We start from the raw sequence: 11,782 nt of genomic DNA on the forward strand, positions 1-11,782 counted from the left end.
CACATGCCTGTAATCCCAGCTACTCGGGAGGCCGAGGCAGGAGAATCGCTTGAACCTGGGAAGTGGATCCCATCTACTCAGGAGGCTGAGGCAGGAGAATCGCTTGAACCCGGGAGGTGGAGGTTGCCGTGAGCCGAGATCACGCCGCTGCACTTTACCCTGGGCAACAAGAGTGAAACTCCATCTCAAAAAAAAAAAAAAAAAAAGACAGAGCTAGGAAGTGCTTACAACTTCCTCACGCTTACCTACATTTCAATTTCTGTTATTGAATCTTTTCCCCCTCAGATATACTCTATCAGCTTCTATTTTTATTTTTATTTTTATTTTCTGTGATGGAGTCTTGCTCTGTCGCTCAGGCTGGAGTGCAGTGGTGTGATCTTGGCTCCCTGTAGCCTCCACCTCCCAGGTTCAAGCGATTCTTCTGCCTCAGCCTCCTGAGTAGCTGGAATTACAGGCGGATGCAACCACACCGGGCTAATTTTTGTATTTTTAGTAGAGACGGGGTTTCACCATGTTGGCCGGGCTGGTCTGGAACTCCTGACCTCAAGTGATCCACCCGCCTCAGCTTCCCAAAGTGCTGGGATTACAGGCATGAACCACCACACCCGGCCCCTAGCAGCTTCTATAAAACAACACTGGGCACCTGTCGCATCCCCTGCTGCCTCCTTCAGTTCCAAATTGCCACCAAAGCCTTATTCAACCCTTTGCAACAGCCCTGTGCAAAAGGTAGGCTAGATATCATCCCCATGTCACAGACGGGGAAACTGAGGCTCAGAGAAATGAAGCAAGTTGCTTGAGGCCTTGCAACCAGCAAGAGGAGAAACCATAGGTGGACAACAGTGCTGTCTGACTCCCACTCCAGTGCTGTTTCCCCACCACAGCGAGCTGACCCTCGACCCCTCGACCTTCCCAGATGGGAGACTTCACCTCAACTCCCACACCTACACAGGTGATTAGGACTAAAGAGAAAATCAACATGAGATCAATTTGAAAGGAAGGGCCCTGCAGGACTAATAGGGTATTTTGCAAATAAGTAAAAAAATAAAAATAAAAAGTAAGCCTCCTTGAAAAATCGTAAAAGAACTGGGGGAATGAATAAGCTGTGACTGTTCTAAATCAGATCATATTCCTACAAGACACAGGAGACCAGAACAGCTCCCTACAACCATTAGCTCATCTCACTCATTTACAAGGCTCTCTGCTGAGAGCCAAGAGGGGGCCCCACCCAGAGGAATCATTACCTGGCCAGCACTTCACTGGGATTTCATGTCCCAGTAAAGTTTTTTCCTAAACTGGGGTACACAATCGCCAACATCTTGTTATTTGTCAAAGAATATTAAAAGGAAAAATAAATTGCTACTTTCTGCTGTTACCATCATCTCATAAAATTCAATAACAAGGACTAATCCCAGAATTTGGCAATTTTAAAAATTACCTATGTAAGTGACTCACTATGTTGTCCTAGTTTTCTCACTAGCCTTGGGTCAGTGAGAACTGTATCTAAGATGGGCATTTGGCAACCCTCAGATGAGTAAGAGAGAGAAAACATGTATGCAAATAACTCAGAGTAGCTCATTGCAACTTGGGATGAGAGCCACTCTTCTAATTACCTTAATTTAAAAAAAAAGTTTTATTGGAAGAGGGTTTTACCAGAAGATTTTTTGGATTCTGAGGGTTATGTAGTGACTAGGGATCAACCAAACAACCACTCTTGGCAAGGACAGAAAACTTCAAGAACACATGGAATCAGCCCATTTGCATGCGCTCTCTCTCTCTCTTCTCTCTCTCTCTCCTCATTCTGTGTCTCTGCTTCTCTCTCTGCCTTAGCTGTCTTCTCACTCTAGTTACAGACAGGGTTCCTCCATGTGGCAGAGAACATGGTGGCTAATGTTACCAGAAAAACTCTGAACTAGGTACGGTGGCACGAGCCTGTAGTCCCAGCTACTTGGGAGGCTGAGGTGGGAGGATCGCTTGAGCCCAGGAGTTTGAGTCCAGTCTGGGCAACATAGCGAGTCCCTACCTCTAATTGGCGGTGGAGTGGGGGGCACTTTAGGCAAATTAAATTTAACAAAGTGTAACTGCAGAAAGAGCAATTCACAAATCCAGAGCCTTGCAGAACCCGGATAGGTTCACAGCAACTCAGAGACTGCAACAGGGTCAGATTACATTTATGGACAGAAAAAGGAAAGTTACATACAGAAAACAGAAGTGGGGTACAGAAACAGCTAGATTGGTTACGGTTGGCATTATTGGTACACTGTTTGAACTGTGGTCGGCCTGCAATTGGCTGAAACTCAGCAGCTGTGACAGGATGAGACCTAGCCACTTGTTACAAGAGTACCTTACGGTCTGTTTACATACCTAATTAGATTACAGTTCACAATGTATGGAGAAACCTTTAGACCCAAATTAATATACAACAGGTAAGGAAGAAGCTTTAGGTTAAACTTAACTCAGTTTCAGTGAGAAAGAAAAAAGAAAGCAACTGCCACAAAAACAGGGAAGGTGTCTGATTGGCCCAGCTGGGTCAGATGTCTATCTCTGGACCAATCAGCTGTGGGGTCTGTAACAACATGGCAGCTCCCATGAGAACGGCATGGTTGGAGTCAGAAGAGGAAGAAGCAGAACTGGGCAGGTGAGCTGGGAAGAGAATACCATAGATACCCACTATGGAGATGATAAATGCCCTAATAGATGTGCACAAAAAATGTCATGGGCATTTAGGGGATGAAGACACAATTTCTAGCTGTGCAGCTGTGGTGATCAGTCAGAGCTTCTTGGAAGAGGTGGCATTCGAGCTGGGCCTTGAAGCCGAGAATCATCTGGAACGTACAGAGATTCTAAATGCCACCTCACATTAGAAAAGAAAGATGATCCCTGGTAATGGAGAAGATAGCATCCGAAAAAATTAAATATGAATGTCTCACTTTGTCAAGATTTCATAGGTTTTTTATTTTTACAGATGGTGTCTCGCTCTCCCTCCCAGACTGGAGTGCAGTGCAATCATAGCTCATTGCAGCCTTAACTCCTGGGCTCAAGCGGCCCTCCAGCCCCAGCCTCCAGAGTAGCTGGGACTACAGGTGCACACCACCACACCTAGCTATAGTTTTCAAAATTTAGATATAATTCATATATAAATTATATTTTATAGTTATTTTGGTGTTTAATTTTGAAATAATTTTAGACTTACAGAAATGTTACAAAAATAGTTCAGAGTTATCCTAAACTCTTCATTTCCTACACCTTCACCTAGCTTTCCCTGATAGGAACATTTTACCTCACCTTAGTACAATTATCAGAACCAGGAAATTAACGCTGGTACAGTAACCTACATACCTTATTTGAATTTTAGCTGTTTTCCTTTTGATCTAATCCAAGGTCCAACATTGCATTTAGTTGTAATGTCTTCTTAGTCTTCTCTAATCTATGACAGCTCCTCAGCCTCTCGCTTTTTTTCTCAAATGACCCTGACACGTACTGTTCAGTCATTTTATAGAATATCCCTCAATTTGAATGTCTGATTTTTTTTTGGTGATTAGATTGAGCTTATGCACTTTTGGCAAGAATATCACAGAAGTAACGTTATGCCCTTCTTAGTGCATCAGATCAGGGTCTACTTTCTGTTGATATGACTTATTACTGGGCATGTTAACACTGATCATGTGGTTAAAGAGGTTATCTGCTGGGTTTCTCTTTTATAATTTTATAATAAGTGTCCTTTTGTAATTAGTAATTATCTTGTGGGGAGATAATAAGACCATGCAAAAATGTAAATTTCTTGACATTTACGGTATGTTTGTTTGTTTTTTTGAAATGAAATCTCCTTCTGTCACCCAGGGTGGAGTGCAGTGGCGCCATTTCGGCTCACTGCAACCTCTGCCTCTTGGGTTCAAGCGATTCTCCTGCCTCAGCCTTCCGAGTAGCTGGGATTACAGGTGCCCACCACCACGCCTGGCTAATTTTTGTATTTTTTAGTAGAGACGTGGTTTCACCATGTTGGCCAGGCTGGTCTCAAACTCCTGACCTCAGGTGATTCGCCCACCTCGGCCTCCCAAAGTGTTGGGATTACAGACGTGAGCCACCGCGCCTGGCCTACATTTTTTTTTTTGAAGTGCTGTCAAATGCATGCCGTCTACTTTTCTTCAGTAAATGTCAACTCTTTACCCATTATGTGCCAGTCCCTGTGGGGTGTGCCAAGCAGAAAAAGCACTGATCTAAGATGTGTGGTTCAGTTATGTGTAGATCCATGACCTTGCTGGGCTTTAGGATCCTTATCTATAAAATGGATATCATTATATCTTACCAGTAAGAACTGCTGAGGATAAAGGCAGACCGTACTTGTGAACGTGTTCTGTAATACAAACTAGGGTTGTTCATTCTCCTTCTGCAGTGCTCAGCTCTGGCCTCACCTCTCCTGTTTGCATTTCCCTTTTCCTTCCTGCCTGTGCTCAGGCCTGCAGACTTCTGTCTGTCCTCCCTGGTCTAACTCCCTTATCCTATTTGCCAAGCCTTACTGTGATGTCATTTAATAAATTTTGGAGACACAAGGAGCGCCTCATAGAGATGGACAATTTCCTTCAGTAGTCTCCTGCTGTTTTTAGAGTTGCCTCCAGGTGCCTGGGCCTGTGGGTGTTGGGCAGGAGAACCTTCCTCCTATGGCAGAAATAAGTGGGAGAAGTAGGGATTGCCTTCCTCCAATAATAATGCTTTGGCCCTAAAAAGGAAACTCTTGAACCCCATAGAATATTTTATTTATTTATTTATTTTTTTGAGACAGAGTCTCGCTCTGTCGCCCAGGCTGGAGTACAGTTGCACGATCTTGGCTCACGCAACCTCTACCTCCCAGATTCAAGCAATTCTTGTGCCTCAGCCTCCCAAGTAGCTGGGACTACAGTGATGCACCACCACACCTGGCTAATTTTTGTATCTTTAGTAGAGATGGGGTTTCACTGTGTTACCATGCTGGTGTCGAACTCCTGGCTTCAAGTGATCTGCCCTCCTTGGCCTCCCAAAGTGCTGGGATTACAGGCGTGAGCCACCGTGCCCAGCCAAACCCCATAGAATATTGAAGAAGCCCAAATGGATACTTGTGTCTTACTAAGTGGACACACTTTAAAGTTACTTCAAAACATGAAAGGATGACTTACTCCATATCAAACCTCCTAATTAATCCAACAGTAATTTTATTTTATTTTGTTTTATTTTATTTTATTTTTTGAGACAGGGTCTCACTCTGTTGCCCAGGCTGGAGTGCAGTGGCACAATCACAGCTCACTGCAGCCTCAACCTCTTAGGCTCAAGTGATCCTCCCAGCTCAGTTTCCTGAGTAGCTGGGACTACAGGTGTACGCCACCATGCCTGGCTAACTTTTGTATTTTTTTGTAAAGACAGAGTTTTGCCATGTTGCCGAGGCCGCTCTCGAACTCCTAAGCTCAATCAATCCACCCACCTCGTCCTGCCAAAGTGCTGGGATTACAGGTGTGAGCCACCACACCTGGCCTGCAATTTCAATCTAAGGCAGGATTTACTTATTTATTTAGAGACAGAGTCTGTCTCTGTTGCCCAGGCTGGAGTGCAGTGGTGTGATCATGACTCACTGCAAGCTTAAACTCCTGGGCTAAAACAATCTTCCTACTTCAGCCTCTTGAGTAGCTGGGACTACAGGCACACACCACCATGACCAGAAAGGTGTTTTTTTTTTTTTTTGACACGGAGTCTTGCTCTGTTGCCAGGCTGGAGTGCAGTGGCATGATCTTGGCTCGCTGCAATCTCCGCCTCCCAGGTTCAAGCAATTCTCCTGCCTCAGCCTCCTGAGTAGCTGGGACTACAGGTGCGTGCCACCACACCCAGCTAACTTTTGTATTTTTAGTAGAGATGGGGTTTCACCATGTTGGTCAGGATGATCTTGATCTCTTGACCTCATGATCCTCCCCCTTAGGCCTCCCAAAGTGCTGGGATTACAGGCATGAGCCACCATGCCCGGCACACCTGCTTCTTTTTTTTTTTTTTTTTTTGAGACGAGTCTTGCTCTGTTGCCCAGGCTGGAGTGCAGTGGCACGATCTTGGCTCACTGCAAGCTCTGCCTCCCGGGTTCACGCCATTCTCCTGCCTCAGCCTCCTGAGTAGCTGGGACTACAGGCGCCTGCCACCATGCCCAGTTAATTTTTTTTTTTTGTATTTTTAGTAGAGACAGGGTTTCACCATGTTAGCCGGGATGGTCTCGATCTCCTGACCTTGTGATCCGCCCGCCTCAGCCTCCTGAAGTGCTGGGATTACAGGCGTGAGCCACCGCACCCGGCCCACACCTGCTTCTTAAAGGACCAAGTACTGGCTGGGCTCGGTGGCTCATGCCTATAATCCCAGCACTTTGGGAGGCCAAGGTGGGCAGATCCCTTGAGTCCAAGAGTTCAAGACCAGCCTGGGCATAGCGAAATCTCATCTCTACAAACCATTAAAAAATGTTTTGGCTGGGCACGGTGGCTCACATTTGTAATCCCAGCAGTTTGGGAGGCTGAGGCGGGTGGATCACCTGAAGTCAGGAGTTTGAGACCAACGGGCCAATATGGTGAAACCCCATCTCTACTAAAAATACAAAATTTAGCCGGGCGTGGTGGTGGACACCTGTAATCCCAGCTACTCGGGAGGCTGAGGCAGGAGAATCAGTTGAACCTGGGAGGCGGAGGTTGCAGTGAGCCAAGACCGCGCCATTGCACTCTAGCCTGGGTGACAAGAGTGAAACTCCATCTCAAAAAAAAAAATATTTTAAAGGGACCAACTCCTTTTAGGGGGGCTTCTGATCATTTGAATCTCCAATAACAGAAGAGGTTTTCAAATGTTACCCCGGGGATTCCTCATTGCCCGCTCCCAGTATTTTCCAAGGAAGACCTGAGGCTCCTTTCTGAGCTTTATTCCCTTGTTCTCCTCCCAGCCCCTCAGCTGTCTTTTGTACCAATTAGGTAGTTATTAATTGCTCCCTAATTGCAAATTGGCTGCCTCCTTACTGGCTCCCACCCATGCTGGCTGGCTGACCCAGGGGTCACATGCATCCTTCAGGGAAAGGTGTTTTGTGAATCCAGTGGTTCATTTGTTCCACACATGTGTGTTGAGCCCCTTCGTTGACGCCAGATCCTTTCTAGGTCTTGGGGACCGTGTTGAGCGAGACAAACCCAAGTCCCTGGCTTCTCAGAGCTCACAGTCTAGCAGGAGACAAACAACAAAAAAATTAATCATTTCCGATCGTCAGTGCTGTGATGGGGAGTAATTACAGTACAGAGTAATTTTGGGGAGCTTCAGATACGTGCTCTGGGAAGACCTTTCTAAGGAGGTGATGTGTGAGTTAAGATCTGAATGGTAATCTGGAGCCAGCCAGAGTGAAGATGTGGTTGAAGAGCACAGTCCCGGGGGAGAAGAAAGCAAAGGCAGAGGCCAGGGGAGAGGAAGCAGCATGGCCTCTCTCAGGGGCATTCATTTCATCTATGAAGCCCTAAGCGATTCAGAAGTCAAACATCAGGTTGGGGCTAGTTGTAAGGTTTAGGGCAAAACACCCCTCCTACTCCCTGTTGTTAGAGACCGGAGGCGGGGTTTGCCCCCACCTGGCCCCACTCCAGAAGGAGGGGTTATTATATGTCTGATTGAATCAGCTTCCAGGATCCTTCTTGGTCGTTGGTGGTAATTAGGGCGCTCTCGCTTCAAAGTCCCAAATTCAGGCGCCCCGCTGGGGACTAGAGCGACCGCTCCCCACCCCACCCACCCCAAGCTCAGAGGTTGGAGAGAACTGCCTCCCCAAAGGAACCCAGACCCAGGCTTGAGACTTTGCAAAGAGACACAAGATGTGGATTGCCATGTGAAGTTTCCAGATTTTTTAAAATGTTAGAACGATGAATTCGAAAAGCTTTAAAACACTGCACAGGCCAAACAACATGTCTATGGGCAGGACCTGGCCAGCTGGCCTGGGTGTGGTGGGGCTTGGTGAATGCCTAGAGGTAGGGACGAGGGAGAGAAGGAGTCAGGAAGGATGCTAACTGCATCCTGGATTCTGGGACACCCATGCCCTGGCAGAGATGTGCCCTAAGAGGAACGAACTCACGGCCACAGGCACAGATTGAGCACCTACTGTGTGCATGGCTCTGTGCTAGGATGGGGGACACAAAACACTTCATAGGACTGCACCCTCGCTCAGGGCTGGGTGGGCCGACCTCAGGAAACCTGGGTTCCAGCCCTGACTTGCTCTCCTATAATTGCTGTGTGAACTTGGGTTGATTCATCATCTCTCTGGGATTCAGCACACAGCCTTTGTTGACATTAGATTAACTAAATCCAGTAAGGGAAGATTTTGAAGGGCCTCTAGGTGTCTGGATAGGGAATCTGGGCTGGGTCTAATAGGAAGTAGGAACCACCCCAGGTTCTTGAGCAGGGGAGTGACATGTTGAAGAGGAAAGTGAAGCAGGCCACCTGTGCAGAGACACACATCATCCAGGTGTGGGGTAGTGAGGACAGCAACTAAAGCTTATGCAAATCAGATCTGATCACCTCTAGCTCAAAAACCTTCCATGGCTCCCTGCAGCCCTCACATGAAAGTCCTTTCTTCTTACTATGGTCCATGGGCAGGGCCAGCTTCATGTAATGAAGGGTCAGTGTAATGCTCTGCTGTCACTATCTTGAAATACTTAATAATTTTTGAACAAGGAGCTCCTTTTTTTCATTTTGCACCAGGCCCTGCAAATTATGAAGGGACCCACAGGGACCTTTCAGTCTGGCCCCTTTTCCCCTCTCCTCATCCAAACCCCACTTCTCCCTTACCCTTCATACTTCAGTCACGTTGGTCTTCCAACAGTTTCTGGAGATTGTTCCTGCCTTGGGACATTTGCGTAGTCTGTTCCCCTTGCCTGGAACACCCCCACCCCCACGTCGAGACCAACTTAGTTTTTTGTTCAACAATTTCTTATCTTCCAGACTTGAGCATAATTATCTCCTGAGAGATAACTCCTCTGACCTCCCAGAACTACCTGTTCAAAACAAAACTTTAAAAATTATTTAAGCCAGCTGGGCACGATGGCTCATGCCTGTAATCCCAGCACTTTGGGAGGCCCAGGTGGGCGGATCACTTGAGGTCAGGGGTTCAAGACCAGCCTGGCCAACATCGTGAAACCCCGTCTCTACTAAAAATACAAAAATTAACCGGGTGTGGTGGCAGGAGCCTGTAATCCCAGCTACTTTGGAGGCTGAGGCAGGAGGATTGCTTGAACCCAGGAAGCAGAGGTTGCAGTGAGCTGAGATCACGCCATTGCACTCCAACCTGGGCGACAGAGTGAAACTCTGTCTCAAAAAAAAAAAAAAAAGAAAAAAAAACGGTTTAAGCCTGAGTGCAGTGGCTCACTCCTGTAATCCCAATACTTTGGGAGGCAAGGCAGGAGTATTGCTGAGGCCAGGAGTTCCAGACCAGTCTGGGCAACACAGCAAGATCCCATCTGTACAAAAAATAAGAAAATTAGCCAGACATGGTGGTGTGTGCCTGTAGTCCCAGCTACTTTGGTGGCTGAGGCAGGAGGATTGCTTGCGCCCAGGAGTTCAAGGCTTCAGTGAGCCATGATTGCACCACTGCACTCCTACCTGTGCAACAGAGCTAGACCCTGTCTCAAAAAAAAAAAAAAAAAAGCAATAATGGAGGCATTTCAGGCATCTGTCAGCAGCCACAGGTGTTCAGGGGCTTTGTGCTTATGAAGGTTTGTTCAGTAACAAATATTCAGCTGGAGCGGGCATCATGGCTCACACCTGTAATCCTAGCACTTCGGGAGGCTGAGGCAGGAGGATTGCTTGAGCCCAGGAGTTTGAGACCAGCTGGGCAACAAAGTGAGACCTGATCTCTACAAAAAATAAAATACATAAAATTAGCTGGGCATAGTGGCATGCACCGGTTGACGTGGGAGGATCGCTTGAGCCCAGGAGGTCGAGGCTGCAGTGAGCTGCGATCACGCCATTGCACTCCAGCCTGAGAGACAGAGTGAGACCCTGTCTCAAAAAATTAAAAACTTAATTAATTTAAAAAAATTCAACTGGGGAAATAGTTCTAGCTCTCTCTTTCTCTCTCTCTCTCTCTTTTTTTTTTTTTTTTGGAGGCAGAGTTTCACTCTGATACCCAATCTGGAGTGCAGTGGCATGATCTCAGCTCACTGCAACCTCCACCTTCCAGGCTCAAGGGATTCTCCCATCTCAGCCTTCCAAGTGGCTGGGACTATAGGTGCTTGCCACCACACCCAGCTCATTTTTGTATTTTTTGTAGAGATGGGGTTTTGCCATGTTGCCCAGGCTGGTCTCGAACTCCTGGACTCAAGCGATCCTCCCACCTCAGCCCCCCAAAGTGCTGGGATTACAGGCATAAGCCACCACACTTAGCCATATTGCCATCTCTTAATGAAGTAAATAAAACCATTTACACCACAAGAGATAGAGGGAAGGGATAGGATTTGTCCAAAACATAATAAATCCCCTTGGCCAAATTCATGGACCCTGGCAGGGTAAGATCAGAGATAGCATCATTTCTGCCTATGTGGCTGACATTCATTATGTAAGTCCCATGTACCAGGATCCCCATCCCATGCAAGCTCCGTGAATGATCACTCCCAACCTTATAAGGTTGGAAGTATTAGCTCCCCATTTTGTGGATGAGGAAACTGAGGCCTAGAGAAATTAAGTAACTTGCCAAATGTCACACAGTAAAGAATTGACAGAGTTGGGATTTGCACCTAGATCTGTCCAACTCCAGATCTCCCTGAGCCCTTCACTACCGCAAAATAGCTACTCAACTGGCTTGCTGTATGATTTGGGGCAAGTTCCTCAACCTTTCTGAGTCTCAGATTCTTTTTTTCTTTTTCTTTTTTTGAGATGGAATTTCCCTCTTGTCACCCAGGCTAGAGGGCAATGCACGATCTCAGTTCACTGCAACATCCGCCTTCCGGGTTCAAACCATTTTCCTGCCTCAGCCTCCCAAGTAGCTGGGATTACAGGTGCCCGCCACCACGCCTGGCTAATTTTTGTATTTTTAGTACAGACAGGGTTTCACCATCTTGGCCAGGCTAGTCTCGAACTCCTGACCTCTGGTGATCTGCCCGCCTCAGCCCCCCAGAGTGCTGGGATTACAGGCATGAGCCACTGTGCCCAGCCTCTTTTTCTTTTTTTTAAGACAAGGTCTTACTCTGTCACCCAGGCTGGAATGCAGTGGGCAATCTCTGCTTACTGCAGCCTCAACCTCCTAGGCTCAAGTGATCCTCCCACTTCAGCCTCCAGTAGCCGGGACTACAGGCGTGCGGCACCAGGACCAGTTAAGCTGAGCCTCAAATTCTTTACCTATAACTTGTCCCTTATTTAAGCTAACACATGGTAGGTGCTGAAGTTGATTCTCTCTCTCTCTTTTTTTTTTTTTTTTTTTGAGACAGGGTCTTGCTCTGTCACCCAGGCTAGAGTGCAATGGTATGATCTCGGTTCAGTGTAGCCTCAACCTCCTGAGCTCAAGCGATCCTCCTGCCTCAGCTTCCCAGAGTAGTGGGATTACAGGCATGCACCACTGTTGATTCTTTATAGATGTTAATTCTCTGCTTAACACACACGCCCCTCCAACTCCCACCACACATACAGACACAGACACACACACACACACGCACGCACGCATGCACGCATGCACGCCAGCCCCACAACAGGAGGAATGTAACGGAAGCAATGCTTTGTGTTCTGTAACCTGTTTCCTTTTCCTGGACACACAGGAAGGTCATGTTCTCATTTTTCCTGC

Source organism: Pan paniscus, chromosome 23, assembly GCF_029289425.2.
Source record: "Pan paniscus chromosome 23, NHGRI_mPanPan1-v2.0_pri, whole genome shotgun sequence".
Lineage (NCBI taxonomy): Eukaryota > Metazoa > Chordata > Mammalia > Primates > Hominidae > Pan > Pan paniscus.